We start from the raw sequence: 23,064 nt of genomic DNA, 5'->3' as shown, positions 1-23,064 counted from the left end.
TCCCCCAACAATGGAATCTGCTGTTTTTATCGAGGGCGGAGATGGAAAAGATTTTAGGCAGTGGGGCTGAACCGCAGTTCTGAGCCCAGGTAAGCCTGGAGATTTGGTTCAATGGTCCAGTTAAAGCATTTGATTAGCTTCATTCCACCACACTGCTCCATGACCGGGTGGATTTTTGTCCAGGTTACGTAGAAGCCAAGTGTGAAATCTTAACCTACAAATAATAAGGGGAAGGTTTCCAGCTGCTCTTTTGCAACTGGAAATCATTTGAAGCAATGTCTGAAGCCGACTTTGTTTCTTTGCACAGAATTGTCCTCTGCAAAAGATCCTGCCATCCAAATGTTGGAAGGTAGTCAAAAATTACCTCTTGCTTGAAGTGCTTCCTTGAAGCGAGTTTAGCACCTGACCTGTGGGCAAGGTTGGAATAATTAAGCCTGGGTATTGTCTGAAGTTATCCTCTCTCACGCTTTTGGTCCTACTTCTGGAAACACTCCATTTGGTTCTTTCGTGCTCAACCGGATAATAGCGAGAACAGTTCAGGGCTGCTGCGCACATGTGAGAGCAGATTTGTTCACTCTGAGTCTAAATCATCTGAAGATGAGATTGCAGCTATGTTACAAGCACAGGAAAGTAAAGTACTGAGTGCACTTGCTTGAAGAATCTCACAATTGTGTAGTATTCAGCTGGAACTCATTAAAACTCTGCATTAAGCAACAATTTCTCAGAAAAGTGACAAGCTATCAACCACTATCACTCTCCAAATAAAGGTCAGACATAAAACAATCGGATGCTTCCTGTTGAGAGGATGTAACACAGTAGTCAGATCTTCACTGAGGTTTTATTGCCAGTGCGTCCACCCGTAGCCTTACAGAATCTTGCTATGATACGACATCAACTGTTGTGGCTACTTGAAAAACCTTGTACTTAATCCAAGGTGAAAGATTTCACCATCCTTTATCCAACTTTCCTCCTCAAACTTAACTTCTCTGTCATGCACACAGCAGCCAGAGGGGTTGCACGAACCTGACGAACTTTGAGCAATGTCAGCGTCTCACAATCTTTGAGCAAATAGTCAGGTTGAGATAATACAAGGAAATCAAACACGACTTAACTGGTTGCAGTGATTAAGTGATAAGAGCTCATCAAAAATATGCAGTTGCGAGTCAGAAAACACATTTTCCAAAGCAGATTTCCAATGGAATTGGTTTTGCGTGCATTTTTGTCAACAGGAAGAGCGAGAAGAGATTTGCTTCCATACAGAGAAGACTTATCTCAGAATGCAGTGATTACGCACCTCATCTTGCTTTCAACTGTTATTAATCAATGCATGTCACATTGGATATAATGTAATTAGGTGTAACTCTCAGCTGTCTGGTGTCCTTAAATTTCTGCGTGAAATGCTCTCAGCGTTCACGTATTATAGCGTCAATCTTTCACCCCGTTCCTTTATTTCTTTCCAGGGTGTCATAAACACAACATGCATGATGCTTCCGAGAAACATAAACACATGTCGAGATGGTTCTCCTGTGGCTGCAGCTGAGGTGTTGCAACACAATGCTTGGCAGAGAAATCAAAGCTGCCTTGCACCATCACAAACATGGTGGATGTGCTTGTTTTCAGCATTAATAAAAGCGTCTTAATCAGTGAAGCATTAGCACATGTTAGCAGGTTTGGGGGTTTTGTGTGTGTGTGTGTGTGTGTGTGTGTGTGTGTGTGTGTGTGTGTGTGTGTGTGTGTGTGTGTGTGTGTGTGTGTGTGCTGGGAGAACTGTGCGCTAACCTTCGCTGTGTTGTGGGTCGAAGATGTTCAAACAATGCTAACTTCTTCATTATTTATAGACAATACAGAAGCGCAATCTAGCAACAGCAAACACATGAATGAGTACGCATACACACACACACACACACCATCCTAAATCTTAGGATTAAAGGGATAATGTCAGCTATTCAGTGAGTGTCCAGTATGTAGGTAGCATAACCATTGAGCTGAAATAAAATCATTTACCTCGTCCTTGAAATAACCATAAGCTCTCTGTAAATGAAACATGCAGCTGTTCATCTGATGTCTTAGATTTAATGCCAAGATGTCTAACCAGTGAACGCAATGGTTGCTAATCAGGCAGCGATGGCCCAGTATGCCTACTGCATTAGCCACTGAGTCAACTGTGACCCACGGACATGTTTCCTCAAATAGTGACCTGAGTCTTTATTTCCCCAAAGTGAGTGTAACAGGCCTGTATTTGAAGCAGACTTTTTTTCTATAATAAATTCAGCTGGCTCAGTATATGAGATCATCTTAGAGATGATCTTGTTCCGATGTCCCGTTACTGAGGCTGTTATTACTGTCTGATTAATGACACAGTTTAGGCATTATATGTCATTACTTAAGCAAGGTAGCATTAAACCCTCTGTGTACACTGATATGTGCATTAAACACAGCATAGAATTCTAAATGCTGATTAGCACTGTCTCCACCACTGACAGAGCATTACAGCAATCTGTGGTTTTTATTCGTGCAATGGAGTTAAAAATATAACTTTGATATATGTATATTCATCAAACACCAGTATTTAGATCAGTGATTACTTCACTGTGAAACTGATCACTGGTCATTCCAGAACAGAGCTCTGGCAGGAAAATTGTTCACAGTGCTAAAACAGCTACCCACTGCACTCATGGTGTCACAGCTTAGCCAGTCTAATATAAAGATAAATATAGACAAAACCTGATCAATTGACCAGAAAAGAAAATTGCACAAACATAGAACATCCAAACACATCATTTCAGTTAACTCAAACCCTCCATTTCTTAGCATTTGAAGCGTTAGCACCTGAAACATTCGCAGGATGGGATTGCTTTCTGCTCTGAACTGGAGCTTTTATTTTCCAATCAAGCAATACCTGACTAGTAGCTAAAAAAATGAATAAATGGTTAGCTTAATGTTATGTAAAAACAGATTAATTATTTGTAAAATATAACGTTCTCCATTAAATTTAGTTCTGTGGGGAAAAAATAACAATGATTAAATTAAATGAAATTAAAAATTTGTAACATGTTATACTACTTTATGAGTTCATGTGATCTGCTCGGGAACAGGTACATCAATCAACCCAAAGAACTGTTTTTGCGCATTCATTTTACTGAGAGTATGATGAAAGAACATTTTGAAATATAATTATACAGTATCATTTCCCTGATGGGAAAGATAAAGTATAATTACCCTGCACTGCACTAACCTAATTCCATACATATGATATTGTGGTAGATTGATTCAACAGCAGATGGTGCTATCAATTATTGAGCCTGTGAAGATGACTCAACCCCCAGTCGGATTAAGTAGATTACCCCAACATCAACTCCCTTATGTACACAGCATTATGCTGATCTAAAGATGAATAGCCCCTGACAGAACCGCCTCAGTCTATCTATCTATCTATCTAGCTAGCTAGCTAGCTACCTAGCTACCTACCTAGCCTGCTATCACTCGGTCTTAAGACTTTATTGTCCCCAGGGAGTATTGTGTATGTTTAATGTATACATTCTTTTGAATCTGACCTAAATATGCTACATGATGATTTCTCTGAGCATTGTCCCACTGCATACCATGATGGAGGCACTTCCAGTATATTCAGCGCTCCACCCAACACGATGCACGTCCCCTTAATCCTGTTAACCCACTCCAACTGTGTGGAGAGAGGAGAGACTAGAAGAGAGCCCGGGGCGAAGACGACATTGTACCCCTCCACCCCGCTGAGATCCAATTGAAGAAACAAGTGCTTGGTACAAAGTGAAGCTCCTTGGCTCGCTGGGACATTAATACATGACTAGTGTAAAAAAAAGGGGGGGGGGAAAGAAGTCTCTGTGATCCATAGCGTATAAATGTGAAATACAAGATTTTGAATCCGGGGGTGCAGAGGAGGAACCAAACGTTTGTGTAGGTGTTTATAGCTGCTCATGTTGTGAAACATCTAATCTACAGGTGAAGCAGCCAACAGATGTCTTTATAAATAATTTTATTATTTAGCAATGCCTGTATCTGTCTCTAGAATTACTTGCAAGTTGTAAGAATCTATTAACAGCATTAACTACAATAACTTCTTATTCACTATGAGCTACAAAACAGCCATTTTCCATTGATGTTGTTACATTTTCTGCTACTTTCATAACAAGCACCACTGTTGCACTTCTTGTAGTACTCTACAAACTACTTTTGCTAATGTTCGTAGTCAACTTCCACATGACTGCTTTGAATTGTATCCAAAGCTTTTTAAAAATCAAACGCTAACCTTACCACCACCCCTTGCTTCAGAATTTCATCACAAAATGAGTGTGAAGTTTGTGTTTTTGTCATTTGTTTACTTGTAGAATGTACTGGGGTCATTGTTTGTTAGTGGTAAAAAAGTGACCTCTAGAACGGTAAGACAGAGCCTTTGTGCGCTAAGCTGTTCTCAACAACATGTTTTGATTCTCACCCAGCCCGATAAAGTAGTCTTAACCCAAAAGAGTGAGGGTGTGGGTGCACTGGGCATTGTTAGCTGCAGTTATAATGTCTACACATTTTACAGTATGAATAAATGTGCATTTTAAAGAGGAATGACATTCAAGTTATGTCACTATGGTAGATTTCACAGTAGATTTTTTTTTATTGCAGAAGCACCCTTGTAAGTGGAGTCCCCAGTGCCGGAAGATAAACTGCTGTGGGTGGCTGATAGCGCAGAGATTTTAAATCCTTTACAGTAAACATTGCCGCAGCTTTTGACTGGCTCTGGTTGCCTCTGTCGGCTTTATAACTGCGCTGCAATGTGGGCCATAGCAGATGTGGAATATTCCCATTTCAGAGTTGCATTGCTCAAGTCCTTTCTGTGTCAAAGCATTCATTGTTTGAGGAAAGCTCTGGCTGTGCTGGAGTCAGATCTATAAAACTGTACAGAGTCCAGCTTTAGTACTGAGCCTATTTTTATACTGTACCCAGAACTCAGCGCATTACACACTCTGTACAACATTCCTAATGCATTCAGCTCTAGGTACAGTGTAAAATGTTAAGTAAGGTAACAAAATCATTAAAGCAGCTAAAATGAGCAGTAGCTGGCTGCAGCATTTGACTTAATTACCGTCCTCCTTATGCACAGCTACACAGAGCTGCCACATGGCTGCTTGTTTACATTCGGGAATAGGTGGAAAATTTCTGTTTCCACCTTAATCTTAAGTGCATTCACATGGTGTTGGAGTCATCGTAAGAAATTAGTTCCTGAAATTTCACATCAAGGTGGAACAATCACTTGGAAAGCTGATGAAATATAAGGAAGTTTGGTTAGAGGTAGAAAAATGTTGACCGTTGGTGCAAATTTACATACTGCAGGTAATAGGGAAGAGGGGCTGAGCGGGGGAATCCAATGACGATGTTAATGCACTTATTCTAAATATGGCAACTTAAAAGATAAAAGAGTCTGACTTTCAGTTTATACAACTTTCTTGTGCCAAATTAGATTTGCTTAAAAACTGCCTGGGAAATAAAAAGAACCTCTTCTTTGGCTCAATTCACTTAAATCCATCGTCTGCAAGTATGCTGAAAAGTAAGATGACTGCATTATAAGCTTTTCAACCTCATTTACAGGAAAAATTACATTTCTGTCAGACTGTGTAAGATCACATTCAAATAATTACACCGCAGCCAGGACTGAAAGGATGAGAGATGGTGATTATGTAGTGGAAGCAGATTATTTCATTCAGCTGATTCAGTGGCTGATTACACAGTTTATAGTGCAGTGTGGATCGCTGATGAAATAATTCTTTGGCTTTATGTGTCTGCAGTTATATAAATCCTCAGTGTGATATGTTGAACATCATGTTAAAGGTTTATGTCGCATATCACTCATATCTGCGATTCTTTTGGGGCCAAATGACTGATTTTTAAATGAAGTGTCATTACTCGCTTTAAATAGGCTTTTTCATGCTGAATGAATGAGTGATGAGTGAGTCTCCATTTACTGTAACATTCAAATTCATTTAACTGTAACAGCCTTCAAATGTGAGCTGGAAAATGAAGCACATGCGCTGCACTCAAATAGTATATTTGATCACGATGCCGTAAAATTGACTCTAACTGCATTTTGTGCTCATTTAACTTTTAAAACATGGAAAGACTTACAAAATTGTTGCAGATATTACCTTTTCAGTGACTCCACACTCAAATACAGAACCAAACATATCACTTTAAAGCAGAATGCTATCTTCTGTCAAACACTTAAACGTGTCCAGTGATATTTTTGACCACTGGCAGAGCTGTGATCAAGTGCGTCAACATCTTATCTGCACTCTGCAGATCCACACGAATTTGCATGCTTGTTTTAAGGCTTTTCTTCTGATTTACTGTTGGTGGCTGTAATGTGCACTGTGTGCATGGTAATGAGCCATCAAGAAGACTGTAAATACAAGAAATGTCAGTTTGAAATACTGAAAGACTTAAAACACAATGTGTTTTAGTGAAGCTTGCTTAGTTTAAACCAGCCTCTCTCTCACACACTCTGACATCAATACCATAGCATGCAGAGGGGGATGTAGCTCAGTGGTAGAGCACGTGCTTCGCATGTATGAGGTCCTGGGTTCAATCCCCAGCATCTCCATTTCTTATCTTATCTATGTCAGCCTATATAACAACAAATGGCACAAAGTGTTTACCAGAATAGGCAATAATTCCTGATGAAGGGGTGAATGACAAAGCAGCAGTAGCAGCGGCTCTCCTCAACTAAATAAAACCTCTTTTGTTTGAAATATATGAGCATTTAATTGACTTACCTGTCCTTTCATCTGAAATTTGTGATAAATGAGTGTGAAACATGGGTCACATGCAAAGTCCTCTCATCATATTCTCTGATTATGTTATCTGTCTCTATCTGCTGATCTCTATTGTCCATGCCAAATTTGCAAAATGAGAATAAGAGCGCAAAGAGAGTGAGGGTGGAACAAGGAGCAGGAACAAAGAGAAGGAGTAAATTGATCCTTGGCTGATGGAAATTGAAAACGCTTCGATGAAGAATGCCGTCTTAGCGTGCGAACACGATGCCATCATGTCTATTAAACAAAGGACACGGTTCAATAATCAGCACACGAGCAAGTTTTATTAATTTCATCAGGAAGGATGAACAGGTTTGTGCAGGGAAGGCGGGAGGGATGAATCCAGCTGGGTGTCTGCTCACATGACAACAGCTCCTTCATTTTAAAGATTTTGCAAGCCAAGACTGAAAGAAATTCAGAGGGGATTAAAAAGGGGGAGAGGAGGAGTGACAGGAGGACAGGAGGGAGGAGAAAGAGAGTGGCATCTGTCCCTCCCAAACATCTGCTCGTTGATTAGCAGGAGAGGAGAGGGGAGCAGAGGAGGACAGGAGAGGAGAAGAGGGTTTAAAGTTGGTTTGAGCGCTTAAAATAGCCATGGTGGAGTGGAGCACAGGAAATAAATCACACGTTCTTTAAATACTGCATGAGATTAGAAAATATATTATTGAAATGTGAGTCCATTTTATGAAAAAAGTGCTCGTCTCTCATGGTGAGTAAAATACAGAGTGCAGCGTCTCATCCATGGCTAATGTCTTTCCTCCTACTGTACGTGTACACTAAAGGGAAAGCAGCCTGATGTGTGCGTACGTGTGGACCAAAATCTATTCATTGTCTCTGAATTGTTATGAAGTATCTTTTAAAAATGAGTCCTCTTGGCTACTCTTCAGCACAGAGAAGCTATCATTGCAGTGGAACCAAAATAAAATATCGGTGCTGTGATAAAATTAATCTTAGTGCATTACAGCGGGCTGGATTTTGACCTTTCTAACAAACGGCATCTTGGGACACGTTGACATGCTGCTTTAATGGTCTAATATTAGATTTCTCCTTTAAAAACTGGCTGTATCCACAAATTTAGCTCCACTTACCTGCTGTCACACTGATAAATAACAGTTCCCCCCCCCCCAAGAGCTGCACTTAATTGAATTGTGAAGACTCCATAAAGTGCACTGAAGTGTAGGGATGGGTACCGGTATCTGGTGCCATTATCGCACCGGTTCTGACATAAACGGTAGTAACCAGACCGAAAAGCAGTGCACATTTCAGTGCTTTATTTTCCTGAGATGTCATACACTTTGGATTCCAGCCAATCATTTTACCTTTGCAAGCGTAGTAGGCGGGCCCAGGTACGTGCTTTCTTTTAGAGCAAAGCTACAGATTAAAAATGCCGAAAGCAAAGCAGTCAAAGTCCGGCTGTACTTCACAGCAAAAGATGCAAACTCAGCAGCCTGCAACAAGTGCTTTAAGGTGATACTGTGCAAAGGAGGTAACTCCTCGAATCTGATGAAACACCTGGCGACGTATAGCATTTTGTTAAAAGCCGAGAAATGCGCCGTATTTGATAGGTTGCTGCGAGACCTCACACCGTGCACATCTACTGCGGTTCCCTGCAGTGTTGGGAAGGTTACTTTTAAAATGTATTCCATTACAGAATACAGAATACATGCCCCAAAATGTATTCTGTAACGTATTCCGTTACGTTACTCAATGACAGTAACGTATTCTGAATACTTTGGATTACTTAATATATTATCATGCTGTTTACAACTACGTGAATGTACTATTGCTGTGATTTAATACTGTTACTGAAGGTCCGCGGCTCCGAACCGTAGTAAAGGGACCTCTGGCTAATATGGTGGGTTCTGTGTCGGGCTCGTAGCCGAAAAATAGCTTTACTTTGTTGTCTGGGTCAACTTTGCTTGTGAGAGACAGAGAGAGGCGTTGAAAGACTGCTCCAACTGAACTTATTGTTCCCCAACACTGGTTGCCTGTTATCTGACCCGGAGTTAGCAACATCCCCCAAAAACCCGAAGAGGAGAGTCCTGGCCCCTAGCCCTGCCAGTGTAGCAGAAATGATGACGAATGATGACGGCAGCAGCAGCCGTTCTTCTCGGCATGAGTAGCTTAATGTTGTTCGTGTGTAATTTACGTTGAGTAGGCTAACCACGTTATGACATTAATGCATGTGAGGTGAACTAGCAAACATCATCATAGCTACATGCGGCTGTCTTCTTGTTTGATGGCAGATACTCCCTTCACCCTGGCCAAAAAGGCTAAAATGACCAAAGAAAAAGTGGAAAACAGCTAAACATGAGAGGTTTTTGGACAAAGTTTGTGTTTTTTCCATTGTTTAAGCACTGCTTCCAGCCAAGAGTGATGCCATAAATCCCCTATAGCTGCAGAAAAGGCTAACATTGTTATCTTTTTACAAAAAAACAGCTGAACATGAGAGGTTTTTGGACCAATTTTGTGTTCTCCATTCTTTAAGCACCGTTTTGAGCACCGTTTAAGCACCGGCACCGTTTCAAAAGTACCGGTTTGGTACTGGTATCGGATAAAACCTAAACGATACCCATCCCTACTCAAGTGAATGATGTTATAAGTGTACTTCAGTTGTAACGCTGAATACAGCTTCCACTAACTGCTGATGTTCAATATAATTGCTACAACTGCATTGTGATCACAGTTTATGTACCAGGAGATCAAGAACGAAAACATTTTTTAGACAATGTCAGAAAAACCCGCCCCCACCCCAACTGATTCTGTAAACAGGTAGTTCTCAGGGGTAAATTTAAGTCGACAGGGAGTTGAATACCTTTCTGCTCGGGGGGCGAATTGTGGAGAAACATGCAGAATAATCACGCAAAAATGTCAGAAAGGATTACATCAGCTTAGGCTCGCTCCTTTGAACACGTCCATCACAAAGACATCTCATCCCAAAGTTGGTTTCTTTGGAAATTAATTAAGAAGAAATCATCCATAAATAAACAGATGTTTTCCCACACCTTTTGCTGTTATTTGACAGCAGAGTGACGAGTGTTAGAGAAGCTAGAAGACTACAATAAACCTATTATAGTGGTGTCGTTGCTGCGGCTTAATAAACCAAATTGTCTCACTCTACTGTTTCATAGATTTTAACATTACTGCTCTGATACTGACCTTATTTAAAAGTAGGTTTTTTAAGTAGTGTGTAAAAACGCTACAGCCTGTTCTTCATCTGCTTAGTGAATGGATGATTCCTTAATGGAAATTAGAATATATCTCCACTTCCGAAACTTCGACCTAGCTGGAATCAAAACAAGCTGCAGCACAAACTAACATGTGTTGGATGCTCCTGATCCACGCTAAAGCTCACGTTCACCTGTTTATTTCCAGCCTGGTTTCTGCCTCGTGCGCTCCTCTTTCACTCTAAATTACTTCGTTCTCATCCCAGGAGCATTAATTAGTGGTGTTATGTCATAGCCACTGGAGTGGCTCATGTACGCACAAGGTGTCCTTTTGCATCTGTGTCCTGACTCAACGGGTTATTGCGTTAGCGAGACAGAACTTCACCAACGAGGGAAAGCAAAATTAAGAAGTGAGCGAATGAAGAACAAAAAAAAACAAAAGACGTTGTCAAGCGCAAAGATCCCAACTGAACACAAATGTACATCACAAATGATGATGTGACAGACAAACCAAAACACAAAAAATGTGTCTGTCTGTGTACGCGTTTCCATTTGGAGAGTAAACAGAGACGGTTTCTAATCCACTGCAGTCTTCTAAAATCCTATGTACATCATTGGATGTGAATGATGTAATCGTCTGCCCACTGAGTGACTGACATGTGGGTTGGAATAGGGAAGTGAACAGCGGCGGAGTTCACAGAAAACAAACATTAAAGAATCATAAATTCCAGCATGAAAGCACAGACTGGCTGAAGTGGACACTTCACTTCATTGTTTTCAACACTCGGTTCTAATTCAGCTCTTTGCATGTTATAACTTTGCTCTTCTCAGCAGCTGGCTGATGGACCAACAACAGGACAGGCAATACTGGCTCACAGTCTACCATATATGTACCACATATTTTTGATACCACCCCCATTAACAGTAACCACTCTGTTCTACCCCTGCTCAAGCGCAAAACAAGTCTTGGCACCATATAAATCCTGTAGCTTGTTCATCAAGGTACCAACAGTAAAGAAAACCTTTTGCCCAACAGGAAGACCCAGGTGGCATCTTACAAAAAATGATTATACAGAATCTAAACTCTCTTTTCATTCAGATAAACATGGCATCAGCACCAACATGCTGCCCAAAAGTGTTTTCTTTCACAAAAGCCTCCCTGCGCACAGTCTGCACCTGCTGCACGGTCGTAATGACTGAACTCAAAAGGGTCACAGGTTCTGACTTTGTTACCTTGAGTAAACTCATCAAGGAGCAAAAAAAGAAACTATTCTTGATGTGTTCTTACATAAGCTCATCTATTAATGATGCTTGTCATGGCTACAAGACAGTGCTGCGCTTTTTATTCTTCCTCTTTTTTTGTTCAGTCCTCATTTATTTAGTGTGGCAGCCGATTTGCTCTATCGTTCAGTTCCTCTTTCATCGGTTCACTCTCCTCTGTTTTCCTCTATGTCCTCGACCCTTCCTCCAGCTCTCCTCCACTCTGGTGCGTCTCCTTTGAGCTCCGTCAGCTCCCTGAAGACAGAAGGGAAAGCCGGCTTTGGGGGAAGGGGCGATAAGGTGGTGGTGGTGCTGATGGGGGATGAGGAGAAGGGTGTGAAGAATGGTGTTCCCAGAATGTCAACACCCACACATGTGCACATTTAACCTACATATATCTACACACACATATGTGCACACACACACACACTGGAGATCTAGCTCTGTAGCTGCCACTGTGCCCACTGGCGCACACACAAAAATGTAGATACAACTGCTGCCAGTCGTTCCACACTAACACCCCCCCCCCGGAGGCCCCTATATGCATTAATTGGTGTAATTATATTTGCATAAGGGTGTCCTGTTTCAGCTAACGACATGCACCACACACACTGCAAGTTTTAATAGGCAGGATAATTGAATATGGTTCTCCCGCTACTGCCCCGAAGGCTCTTTCCACGTGTACTGCAGAGGGTCGCGCTTTACATTTGCTTAGATAAATAGATACACATTTGCCTGCGGTGCAAATTCTAATCATAAACTTCAAAGGTTAATCATCATATAGCTGATCAAGAGCGGTAACGTCCTGTGTCCAAAAAATTGAAAACAGAGAAGATAACCTTAAAAAAAACACAAACACACACAGCATTGAAAACAAATCTGCATATTTGTCAAGGGCTTGAAGTGGAAATCAACTTGACATTTTCCCGAGTGTAATGCTTTTTTACCCCCCTTCTAATCATTACTGGGTTACGTTTAATAAGTGAGACCGAAGAATGCGCGCTACTTGTTTACAACGGCCGCAACATAATTACCACCCAAGCCATGCAGTCGGAGACGCTGATTAAAGGAGTTACAAGAGACAATTAGTTGTTTTCATTATCGCTGGAGTAATTGGAAGAAACCTTGAGTTGGCCTGGATGGATTTACTGTACGGGTAATTATATCTCGTATTATACAGTACATTTTAATTTCAACTAGACAACATTAGGCATCGTACCAAATCCCAAAACATTAATTACTTGAATGTTGCCGCTACAGTAAAAGTTTCCAGTTTTGCCCACTCAAAGACTGTGACCGTGACCTTTAAGGCCACAGTCACACCAACATAACCAAGGAACTTTAGCCAGGTTCACTTCTGGCCAGAGCCCAGAGTGCAACAGTATCTCCCAAAGCATTACCACCACTGGCCAGATTAACGCTGTGCACATCCCTGCTGGATTATTTTCTAGCAAGTACACCTCATTTCTGCTGATATCCTCACCAATATTGCAGCAAAAGATTAGTCCCATTAATGCCTTCATGATAAATTGTTGGACTCTGGCGATGTATTGATCTGAAAATCTCTTGGACTGAGACTTTCCAATTTCTATCAGGCAGTTGAATGCACCCTTGGAGACAACTAATCCCTGCTTACAGTCGTTTTGTGCTCAGCCTCCATACGTCAGCTACCTTTTCTCCAGTAACATGGCGCCAGTGCTGGAGTGGAGCACACTGATAACCAGCCAACATTTACTGCTCCCTCTGAGCTTTTTAGAAGCAACACCGGTGTGTTTTGGTCTGGATTGAGCACCAGCAGAGGAACAGGGGCGCTTCATCTAAACTCTGAGTGATTGGATATCATGGAGGCCTAAAAACAAAGGTGTTTCTGGGATTTCACAAGTATCTAAGTAAACAATAAAACTATATTAATCGATATTCTCACCTGACAAGCTCTTACATTTTGCCTGAATGCAATGGTAATGGGTTTCACTGCTCAAGCAGACACCCAGCTGGAGATACTGGCAGCATTAAACATGCTCATTGAAGAAAAATATAATTCCTCAGAAATCACTGTGAGTGTGATTTCCTCTTACTGACATGCATCATCTACATTACATCCTACTGTACTATACATTGCTACTGTACTGAATGACATGTTAAAGTATAGAAAAGGTATAGCTTTACAATAACAACCAGGCTTTACTGTCAGAAATCTCAGAGATGTTATGGAAAAAATGAAAAGAAATAAAAAAGAAAGCTGACTTATTCACACAGGTGACGTTCAAGACGATTAAATACGTTAGGAATGAGAAGAAACTGAAAGTGAATGGAAATGCTCTGTAACTGTGGCCAGCTGCTGGTCATAATGCAATGTTGCATTTTTTAGGCTTTTCTTTTACAGTCACTGAATACATTTTTCTTTTCTTGCTTTGTTAACCACATCTCCCTTCCCCCTTTCTGTCTCTCTTTTTCATTTACGAACTCACCTCACCTACGCTATCCATCGCTCCCCTCTCCTCCTCCTCCTCCTCCTCCTCATTTTCTACACTCACCAAGCCCCTTGCCTAAAAATGAAATTTGATTTTCCTTCTTTCCCTCTCACTCTTTCTCTCTCTCTCTCTCTCTCTCTCTCTGTGTATGAGGGTCTCTGGGTCTTTTGTTCATCCACCCGCTCATGTGGCCTCCTCTGGTTGCCACGGCAACCGGGTGTATACATACAGTTGCTCCAGGAGAGGAAAAAAATTGAGATGGAAAAGAGAATGGGATGCAGAGAGATGCGTGAGAGGGAGAGGGAGGCTGAGATGGTGTCAGGGGAGACGGAAAGAGAAAGGGTTAAAAAAAAATGGTAGAGATATGGAAAAAAATGAGAACAGGACTTAGAGGAATATGAGAAAAAAATGTAAGGGATGACAAAAGGATACAGAAAATGCTGGAATGAGAAAGAAACTGATATTTATTTACCTCCTGCAACAGCAGTACTTTTTTCCCCAGCTGAGATTTTTCTCTTCTGAATGAAATAAGTCTCCAAAACCCCTCGAACAAATTTATAATTTGTAATTCAGCTCTCAGCACACAGCAGTTGGATCCATTTGCTTGGCAGATGATTTTTTTTTTAAAGCACAGCAAAGTTATAATCTAATCTTCTGCCCTGTGTCTTTCCTATCAGCAGCTAATATTAGCAGAATATAATTAAAATGGAAAATGTTCTGCAGAACTAACAAAAAAATGCATAGAAACAAACCAGCTATAAATCCTTTCTTTCTAAACCATAGAGATTAATAAGGAAAAAAAAGATTTTAAAGTTGTCACGGTTTCTTACCCATAATCCCATTATTACACATTTGAAATTAAATTCATAGTTTTACCAAAAATATGTCATCTAATAAAGAAAAAATGAGGCAGAAATATCATTAATTCAAATTCTTTATAAATATTTTTGCTCCTTTTTTATGTTATCTGTTCCTTAAGTATAACATAAAAGAGAATTTTTCTTTTTTCTTTAAGAGCATAAGAAGGAGAAGCTAAATGAAGCTAAATCAGGCAGACGTGAACCAAAGGTAAGAAAAAAAACATGAAACCAGTTCAGAGAGACACAGAGAGAAACAATAAATATCTGTGTCCGGGCAGCATCTTTCTCCACCCAGTTGTCTGTGTTTGTTGTATTAGAAGCCCTGTAGGAATCCAAACCCTGCAGACAAGCAGCCATCTGCCATGCTGGCTCCAGTCCAGCGATGCTCTGCAGAGCCAAGATGGCATCCAGTCACACGCACGCAGAAGAACTGCATCCAAAAATTCACAGTCCAACGAGACACGTCTTAGATATGTTTTAAAACACATGAAGTCATACATGTAGAGAGATGGTCGATTCATTTCTATACTGGATTATGGAGTGTGGAAATAAACTCATTTAGTTGCTGCTTTTCAAGAAAAGATTTATAAAAACGGATTTGCTGTAAACGTCTGGCAACATAATAACAGTGCAGAGATGAAAAAAGTCGAGACATAATAATGGTTAGTTGTGTGCGCGTGTGTGAAATGTCCTTCTCAAATATTATTTGACATACTGTAAAATTCAATTCAAGGCAAACAGAAGCAAACACTTGATACAGAATTATTTTTAATTAGATCAAATGAAGACATTTTGGAGTAAAATACATAAAACGCAATCAAAAAGGAAAGAAGTCTTTAAGATCGTCCTGCTGCTATATTTGGATCTCTCAGTGACAGCCCCGTTCTGTCCCCATGCGCTTGTGCCTCTCTGTGCCTCTCTGATGCACGCTGGTTCCCCTCCAGCGTGTCAAATTATAGATAAATCAACCTGATTTTAATTTGATGGAAGTAGAAGAACTCGCCTAGGAGAGCTGGAGGTGAGTGAAGGTTGTTTTGGTGCAGCCAAAAGACTCCTCGGGATGTTAAAGAGGAGCACAGACAGTCTCACCCTGTGGGACAATTTCACGATGCACAACCTCATCAATGTCAAACCCCCCCAACAACAACGATATGCTCCTGCTAGTGTTTCTTACACAAAGCCACGACACTGTGGGCTCTTTGAAATATAAGATAATGGACAAATTTGAGACTTATGGTGAAATTTCATAAATACATTTTATACTGGGACTTTCAGGAAGCAATTTAACACAGCATCTGCACTGAAAGAAGTGATTGTGATGGAGAGATTTGGCATCTTTCTAGTCATGCCAGAAATGAATCAGCCAGAAATGATATGTCTCCCAGTCATTTTATCATGAATAAAGATTTTAGCTTAATAAAATTCACAAATTCATAAATCAAAATTACATCTAGTTCTTCCAACTTCCAGCTTGTAATTACAGTTCAAATTAGGCTACAGGAACTGCAGAGAGTACTGTGGAGACTGGATTATCAGCAGAACTGTGAAGGAAATTCTTTAATCACTTGAAGGATCTAAATTTGAAAAGTACAAAAGCATACTTTTTTTGGATATGGTATTTGAAAGCATAATTTACAAAAAGGGCTTCACCATTTCTTTTTTTAAAAAAGGAAAAAGCAAGAGGAAAAGTGACAGGAGAAAAGGAGATAACTTCAGCTACAGCCAACTTTTTCTCTAGCTTGCCACCAGAGACGCAGCCTGAACATTAACACTAAGTGACATCTCGTTGGTGCTGCCACGTTAACTGCTTTGAAGAGTTGGTGGCCGCCTGCATGCGTGGCTGGTGACCTGCTTATATGAAGACTGACTGAGTTGGAAGCTGATAAAGAAACGACAAATGGAGCAGAAAGGAGAGACGGAGGGAGGCAGACGAGCTATCAGCTTCATAGTGATTAACCATCCAAACACACTAACCCAGAGCTGTAGAAGGATCATGATATGATACTCTGATCTCCCACTAATGCAGACACATTGGCATCACTCCATCTCACCCAACACACACTCTTCTGGCAGCTCTTCATTATAATCTCTACTCTTTCTCATGCACACATATAGACTCACATGCTGGCTGCCAGAATGCTACAACACCCAAATCTAAGAATCTGTATAGAAGTTTATCCTGTTATTTAGAGACTCTCATTCGTGTTTAATTTATTCATCTCATTCTTCTCTTTGAACCAACACCTTTGTAACCCATGATGGGTGTAACATGCTCCAAAAGTAACACATTACTGTAAACACGTTACATTTTTCAGTACTGCGATGATGTTATGCATCACTCTGCTAAAATGAGGAATTCAATTGCATTTACAATTGCACCATTACTTGCATTAGAAAGGTTTCTTAGTTTTCTGCACATGGGGTGGGGCTAGAAAGGATTAAAAATGTCAAACAAACATGTTTTTTCTTCCTTCACATTTGCGTTACGATTAGCTGATTTTAATATGTGTGCATAAAATGGGGAGGAGCGGAGATACTACTTTTATTTTTATTGTATGAAAGGGCAAGAGTGTGATGGTAAACTGTAAACAGCATCCATAACAGAAACAGCTGCATCACAGTGCTAATTCAACATCGGCTCTTTGCTAGCATCTGCACAGATAGCATGCTAACACAAACCTAGCAAAGACGCAGTGATGTTCTCAGCCCAGCAGCCGGAGTCTGAACTTCAGCAGGTAACAAAGCACTGATGGAACCTCATTTTCTACCTGTAACTAATGTTTCTACAGTAGAGTCAATGTGGCAATCACTTTGAAGTCTCTTTGGAGGGTTTTCACCGCCCTTGTGTTGTCAGCCATGTTTAGATGTAAACACTAATAGAAAGATCTGTGTGTGCCCTCATTAAGACAGGGATTTGTGTTGGTGTGTGGGACTGTAGCCGCGGGTTTGTATAGTTAACTGGTAATTACGCGACAGTATGTTTCAAGTCATTTTACAGAGTAACAAAGGTAATTTAACACATAGTGTTTGGTACATGTTTACTTTTTCTGGTGAGTAATTAGGTAATGTACTACATTACTTTTAAGAGAAATAATGAGTCTTTGAATAACAACCCTAGCACTGTTTGTACCTTGAGAACATCACTGGGAAAGTTTCAAAGGAAGGGACAGCTGAGCATGTAAGAAAAGAAGGAACACTTCCAAGTCTTACAAGCAGCATGTAGCCTAAAGGAAAGATAGATGAAAGAAAAGCAGACTAAAAATGAAGTGGAGAGAACTGAAAGGCACTAAAACGAAGGGGTTAAACTTTGAATAAAAAAGTACAATAAGCACTTTAAATGAGTAGAATCTTTTGGGTTGCAAAGGCGCTTCTATTTTATTGCTAGCAGTTACAAGGTTGGCACCAAGTGGGTTCTCTCTTTATTTAAATATTAACTTCTATGTTAAAATCAGTGTATAATGAATGGATATGTGTCTGTACGGCACACAATTTTTATGCATCATTACTCTGTTCTGTAACAAGGACAAGCTTGTTCATTAGTGAAGACGCTCATAAGGGCGAAGAAATTGCAAAAATCTGTTATATGAAGTTTAACTTCTGTGAAGTTTGGCCTAGAAGTCAGTAGCAAGCTGTCTAGACAGCACTGACCTTTGAGGGGACAGACAGCCAAAGAGTAGAACAAAGTATCAATGCATATTAGCTGGGTTGCAACACTCCTGTTTTCCTATATATTTTTTCTTCCTCTCCTGATCTACAAAATATCAATGGTTTGCAGACAGTTATGCAATGAATCGTTTATCTTTTTAAAACATTGCAAACTTTTGATTAGCGAGCTAAGTCAACACGCTAACAACTCTGATAACTGGCCATTAGCAAACTTGTTAGCTTCGAGAACATTAAGATTTCTCTTCAGTAGAAAAAAACATGGACTCCATATTCCAAGCTGGCTTTCAGCATTATGTTTCAAGTTAATACTCATATTTAATACTTACATTTCTAACTTCGTTTCAGAGCTTGGAAGAAATTAACTGGACTTCAAATTTAGAGGTGGTTCTAGGGTTTGTTGACCCACTATTGATTATCTGAGTCATCACATGAGCCAAAGTGTGAAAAAAGGCATTGGTCATTACTATGACTGGGGGTCAAGGGTGAAATCACTGAGACCTTGCCCGACCCTATTATTACTTATTGAGGTCACACGAGACAAGAGGACATAGATGGCCTGTAGTTACCATTCACCAGTGGACATATACTGATCAGGCATAACATAATTACCACTGACAGGTAAAGTGAATAACACTGATATTCTTTTTGTCATGGCACCTGTGCATGGGTGGGACATATCAGGGAGGGATTCAACATTTTGTCATCAAAGTTGATGTGTTAGAAGCAGAAAAATGGATAAGCACAATGATTTGAGAGTCTGACAAGGACCAAAATGTGATAACTAGACAACTGGGCCAGAGCATCTTTAAAACTCCTGCTCCTGTGCGGTGTTCCCAATCTGCAGTGGTCAGGATCTATCAAAAGTGGTGAACCAGCGAGAGGGTCAAGGGCTGCTAAGGCTCACTCAGGGACCTGGGGAGTAAAGGCTGGCTCATGTGGTCCAATCCAACAGATGAGCTATTGCAGCTCAAATTATTGAAAAAGTTGATGCTAGTTTTGATAGAAGAAGGTGTCAGAATACACAGTACATCACAGTTTTTTGGGTATGGGGCTGCATAGAGCCACCAACAGACCAGTCAGGGTCCATATGGAGCAAGGAAAGAAAGTGGCCTGGTCAAATGAGTCACATTTTCTTTTACAGTACATCACAGGATGGCTGGGTGCATTAGTATCGCTTACAGGCAACGTAATGTTTTGAGCAATGTTCTGCAGGAAACCTTGGGTCCTGCCATCCACGTGGATGATAGACATATACCACCTACCTAAGCATTGCTGCCGACCACGTACACCCTTTTATGGAAACAGTATTCCCTGGTGGCTGTGGCCTCTTTCAGCAGGATAGTGCGCCCTGCCACAAAGCAAAAATGCTTCAAGAATGGTTTGAAGAGCACAACAGTGAGTTGGCATTGTTGATTTGGACCCCAAACTCTTCAGGTCTCTCCAGTGCTGGACAAGCAAGTCATGGAGGCCACACATCCCACCTTAAAGGATTTGTTGTTAACATCTTTGCACAGGACACCTTCAGGGAGTCCATGCCTCAATGGCTCATGGCTGCTTTGGCAGCAAACAGGGAACCAACATAGTCAGGTAGGTGGTTATAATGTTATGTCGGATTGGTGTACTTGGCCTCTATTTTAAAAATCATCTGACTTTCAGTGGAAAATGTGAACATTTGTATCCTTCAAACAGTGTCCTTTGTCCTTTAAGTGCACGTGTACAGCTGAAACTTCTTTCAAATTATCAGTTAAATGACACTTTTGCTTTTGGCATTGTATTGCCTCATTTGTAAGCGCATAAGTGAGGAGAAAGTGTAGTTGGTGATCTTCGAACAAAGCCAACATGGGAGTGCCAGAAACTGCAGGCTAAACCCCAATGAACTCCTGTGCCAAAATGTCCAACTACAGAGCATTAAAAGTTCATGTTTATAGTCTGTACAGTAACTCTGTAACTTCACAAAGACAAATTAGTTTCGCTATAAAGTATTAAACATAGAAACCTAAATTTCTCCTAAAAAAGTGTTTCCCCGCCTCCCTTCATCCCAGCATCATGTAGATTTTATCTAAGATATTAAGATGATGTTAATCCTCCTCATCTGATTTTTCCCCATTAATATGGCCTTCAGCTACATTTTTGGGCCTATCTGTGTCCTCTCCAGGTCGGAGGGATTATATGTGTCACTCATGTCCAGTATCTGTATAATAACAGATTACAAGTGATTACACAGCACACAGACATATCTGTATAATCCTGACATCATTTATCTGACATGTGGTGAAAGTCAGCATATTTTAGCTGTTTTTCTAATGGCTGACACCAAGACAGATTAAAGCGAGCACTTAATCAATTTATTAATTTGCAAATCGGTGTGTGGCTGCAATATAGCTTCCATCCATCTAAAAGCAACAATATATTGAAAGTGTGATTATGCATCTGCATGTGTATAACCATACGGTAATGTATGGATATGCAGCATTGTCATACATGTGTGTGTTTATATGAGTCCACCATCTCTGTTGGGGTTATCCAGGCAAACACTGACGAGGCGCTAACCCTTGTGTCCGATATATTTAAAAATGCTGTTATGTTCTGTGGTTGGTGTTCAGCACAGTAGAGGGTATATAATCTGCAAGGATTATTGCCTGTGGATTGAGACAGATTAAATTCACCAATCAGGGAGTCGTACTGCAGAAAGACAGATTAGTTTGGGTGTTTATGAGGTCATGTGCTTTTATTGATGGCACGTTCAAAACCCAGGACAGACACTACATGATCGGGGTAAAAGGGTTCTTATGGATAGTATTAAATGTGTGAAAAAGGTTTTGGTCGTTTTAGGTATTCAGTGATTACAGTTAATAGTTAATAGTAGTTAATACTTTTTTTTTTTAATGACACTCACTTCCGCATCAGTTACAGCTTGATAGTACCAGGCCGGAGCCCCTTTTGTTTTCAGAAATCCCCCAATTCCAAACATCCAAATGGTGCTCTTGAGATCTGATGATTTAGTAGACCATCTGAGTGCAGTGAAATCCTTTCCAGAAAAACCTTTTAACATGATTTGAGTTTTGTGACATGGTGTGTTATCCTGCTGGAAGCAGCCATCGGGATAGGGGTGCACTGTGGCCATTAAGTGATGGACATGGCCAACAACAACCATACTGAGGTAGGCTGTGGTGTTTCATTGATAAACCTAAATAGTTGATACAGGTCAGGATGGATCCACGGTTTCATGTATATGTGTGTGTAAGTGTATATATACAGAAATGCCCATTCTTCCCAGTCCAGCCTTGGCTATAACACATAGTTATTTGAGTTGCTGTTGCCTTCCTACCAGCTTGAACCCATCTGCACATTTTCCTCTGACATCCAGCAGAAAAATGCTGCTCACTGGATATTTTCTCCTTTTTGCTCCATTCATTCCATTTAAATAGCCACATATTTCCAAAAAGCAACATATTTCCAAAAAATCATGTTTTTCTCTCATTTTAAATTATTTGTCTGCTCTGTGTGGAAAAAAAAACAGGTCAACAAACATTTATTTTCTCTTATTTCCCCTATTTATCCATTTTGCTTTGACACACACACACAAAATACACCCACTGTCCCTCCATTCTTCTTTTGACCTTTAAATACGCTGTCAGGTTTTTTTATATATATATCTTTGTTGAGAGACAAACAAAATCTTAAATTGCTCCTAGGCTCCTGTTCACAAACTTACAATCAATGCTTTCTGACATTTAGAGGGGGAGGGGTATATATGTGTGTGTGAGCATGTACAAGAGGATGCGCATGCATCTTATTGCATGAACGAGCAACCCAGCAGCAGATACAGTACACCTGTTCTAATCAGCCCCTGCTCACATCCATCAAAGTACAAATTTAAATTGTGAAAGTGACAAAGCCTCGCAGTCTTTGTAGTATATTTAAAATTTTCCAAAAGGGTAAAAAAATGACTTCCACCTGCTAATTTCGGGATTACAAGGTTTTGGAATTTAGAAAGTTATTTTTCAACCATTAAAAAAAACTCTTCATGACTTCAAAAACACCTGTACTGTGTGTATGTATTAGTAAGTGTAGTTTGAAACAGAGAAACGCTGTGATTACACGTAATAAAAGCGCCGCATGTCCACTGCCAAAATCATTACAAATCTATCGCAACATACTGAGGACAAAGTGCTGACAGCATTTTTACAGTGAAGGCTATCATCTTAAACCATACAAAATTCAATTGCAAAAAAACAAAGAGATACTCTGTGTGGGTACGTGCAATGAAAGAGCATAACACTTGACTCTGAAACGTTTTACCATAAATGACCTATTGGAAAATTGAGCAGGCCTTTCCAAATAATCAATACATTGTAACAGTGTAGAGGCAACACTATCAACATGAACACTGAGTTGTTTTCTAATTAACACTTTCACAGAAGTGCACAAATTGACCAGCTTGTGACATTGTGTGGCATCCTGTGGATCAAGTGACTCTGACCGGGCATATCCTGGAAGGTCATTTAAAATGTTTGGACCAAACACGCCCTCCCGTTTCCTTCTTTTTGTCTCGCTTTGGTAGCACGCAAACAACGTGTTTCCACCACCAAAGACAAATTATAGAGCAGCATGATTGAATATCTGTCTAACTGCAGCACTGTAAAAGCCACTTCTGTCATCAGTCAAGATCATTAATGCTGTCACGGTGGGCTCTGAGAAGATGCTCTTTCAAGTGCCACAGTGACAGCTGGCAGTATGTTTCCATGGGCTTTATTGCAAATGTTCTCCAGTTTATAGCACGAAACAAAGGATATTTATTGTGCTT

The 23,064-nt window shown here is 40.4% G+C and overlaps 1 non-coding gene across 1 annotated transcript; it reads left to right on the top strand.

Annotated features, from left to right (window-relative positions):
• The first annotated feature begins 6,550 nt into the window (after positions 1-6,550).
• On the top strand, positions 6,551-6,622 carry trnaa-cgc (transfer RNA alanine (anticodon CGC)). The gene has a single exon. It is a non-coding gene; the product is annotated as a tRNA-Ala (tRNA).
• Positions 6,623-23,064: the final 16,442 nt, after the last annotated feature.

This window comes from Diplotaxodon limnothrissa, linkage group LG3, assembly GCF_057381915.1.
Source record: "Diplotaxodon limnothrissa isolate DT_005_m linkage group LG3, D_limnothrissa_male_GT1.1, whole genome shotgun sequence".
In the NCBI taxonomy this organism is placed as follows: Eukaryota; Metazoa; Chordata; class Actinopteri; order Cichliformes; family Cichlidae; genus Diplotaxodon; species Diplotaxodon limnothrissa.
Note: the sequence above shows the minus strand (reverse complement) of the source record. Positions and strands in the feature narration are given on the sequence as shown.